This window comes from Lethenteron reissneri, chromosome 34 (genome assembly GCF_015708825.2).
Source record: "Lethenteron reissneri isolate LAM-NWPU_2019-01 chromosome 34, ASM1570882v1, whole genome shotgun sequence".
Lineage (NCBI taxonomy): Eukaryota > Metazoa > Chordata > Hyperoartia > Petromyzontiformes > Petromyzontidae > Lethenteron > Lethenteron reissneri.
In genome coordinates, this window is record NC_083812.1 from 4,485,255 (window position 1) to 4,487,913 (window position 2,659).

Sequence of the window (2,659 nt, forward strand, 5' to 3'; positions counted from 1 at the left end):
GGCGCGAGACTGGCGAGGGCAGCGATTGGTCCGAGGCGCTGCGACGTCATTGGTACGGTGACGTCACACGGAGTGGGGGGGTGAGTGGGGTTGGGGGTTGGTGAGTGGGGTGAGTGGGGTGAGGGGGGTGGGGGGGGGGGTGAGTGGGGGGGTGAGTGGGGGGGTGAGTGGGGTGGGGGGGTGAGTGGGGGGGTGAGTGGGGTGTGGGGGTGAGTGAGGTGAGTGGGGTGGGGGGGTGAGTGGGGGGGTGAGTGGGGTGGGGGGTGAGTTGGGGGGGGGGGTGAGTGGGGTGTGGGGTGTGGGGTGGGGGTGAGTGGGGCGTGGGGTGAGTGGGGTGGGGGGTGAGTGTGGTGGGGGGTGAGTGGGGTGGGGGGTGAGTGGGGTGGGGGGTGAGTGGGGTGGGGGGTGAGTGGGATGGGGGGTGAGTGGGGCGTGGGGTGAGTGTGGTGGGGAGGTGAGTGGGATGGGGGGTGAGTGTGGTGTGGGGTGAGTGTGGTGGGGGGTGAGTGTGGTGTGGGGTGAGTGGGGTGGGGGGTGAGTGGGGTGGGGGGTGAGTGGGGTGGGGGGTGAGTGGGGTGCGGGGTGGTGAGTGGGGTGGGGGGTGAGTGGGGTGGGGGGTGAGTGGGGTGGGGGGTGAGTGGGGTGGGGGGTGAGTGGGGTGCGGGGGGGTGAGTGGGGTGGGGGGTGAGTGGGGTGTGGGGGTGAGTGGGGTGGGGGTTGAGTGGGGTGGGGGGTGAGTGGGGTGGGGGGTGAGTGGGGTGGGGGTTGAGTGGGGTGGGGGGTGAGTGGGGTGCGGGGGGGTGAGTGGGGTGGGGGGTGAGTGGGGTGGGGGGTGAGTGGGGTGGGGGGGGTGAGTGGGGGGTGAGGGGGGTGAGTGGGGTGCGGGGGGGTGAGTGGGGTGCGGGAGGAGTGAATGGGGTGGGGGTGAGGGGGGGTGAGTGGAATGAGGGGGTGAGTGGGGTGGGGGTGAGGGGGGGTGAGGGGGGGTGAGTGGGATGAGGGGGTGTGTGGGGTGGGGGGTGAGTGGGGTGCAGGGTGAGTGGTGTGCGGGGGAGTGAGTAGGTTGGGGGGTGAGTGGGGTGGGGAGTGAGTGAGGTGAGGGGGTGAGTGGGGGGTCACGCGTCGTCGTCGAAGTTCTGGCGAGGACATGCAAGCTGAGTTGACTCGCCGTCGACCTTCTGGTTAAGCCCAGCGGTGTCAAGATCGGCCTCTCTGTGGAGGCGGCTCGTGAAGGACGATGCTACTGGGCAGTCGGAGGCAGTCGACCTCCAGCAACGACGGAGGACAGAGGTGCGACGCTCACAACAACGAGCGGGAGCGCCGGGGCGGTTAAAATGCAGAAAGTTTGCAAAGTGGGGGGTGGAACTTGGTGGTGCATCTACCGGTCATCTCAGGGTCTGTCCCGAGACCTCCTGTCAGCGAGTCTTTGACACTTCACGTGATGGCCTCAAAGTGCATCTGCCTGGCACAGACGCCGTGGTATTGGTCGTCGATTTATTGCTCGTGGCGATATCGCGAGAGGCGACCTTTCCCAACATTGTAAATGCTGCGGTGGGGTTTTTACTCCCACCGCTGTCAACCCACACGGTTTTATCTCCTATTCTTGTACAGGGGAAATTGAGTTTTCAGGTCCGTACAGGCGTACAGCCGTTTCAATATGGGAAACAAAACACAATGTCTTATTTGTTTGTGTTTCTCCCTTGTGATGGGACTTTGTAGGGTGAACGTTGAGATTTATAGGGACACGGGGTGACCAATAAGGTCTGAATTGGTCTGTAATAAGGTAGGGGCACTGATAAGGGGTTGACAGGTATGTTACTCTCCAACGCACCGATGCACTGTGCCACTAACGAATTGCCACGTTTCGTGTACGTGACAACCCTTATTAATCGGGTGGTGGCGGGTTTTACGACACGTAATTTATATTTAAGCGATCTAACCCCAAAAAGAAACCCTCTATTATGAACTTCCGATTGATTTGCTGTTGCGCTGACGTCAGAATAAACAAGATTGCCCGTATTGTAGAGTTTAGTCCCCAATTACTTATCACACACACCCTGTCTCCCTGGCCTCTCTGTTTATGTGCTATGGCAGAAGGGCCATTTCCCGAAACGTCGCCTTGTATTTGTTTTTTGTTATCTTGCTAACGCAGCAGCAGCAGCAACATACGATGTGTAGGTGACGTCACCGCCGGGGGCTCGTCACGTGGGCGGGAGCTAGCACGCGCTATGTGACGCGTTGCATGTACGTCACAGGAGGGGTGGGGAGGGGTCAAACCATAGCTGTCAATCCCATACGGTTTACCCTATATTCTTGCACAGGGAAATTGAGTTTTCAAGTCCATACAGCTTGAATCGTTACCAACAAGACAATCACTCAAACATGCTCTAGAGGAGTCGTACAACCATAGCTGCCACTGCTATCCAGTGTCCTGAAATAAAAAAATATAGCTATAGATGACCGATGTATGAAATTATTATGTATTGTGATCATAGTGCGCTGCTACTGCTATTGTTAATCCGGCTGTTATGGATTGACTTATGCAGCTAGCGAAGGATGCTAGGCTCGAAGGAAAGCTGTCTCGGGTGTGGACCAATCAACTTCAAGGACAGTGCAAATTATCAGAGTTATGTTTTCTGCTTGCATTATGGCTGCAGGT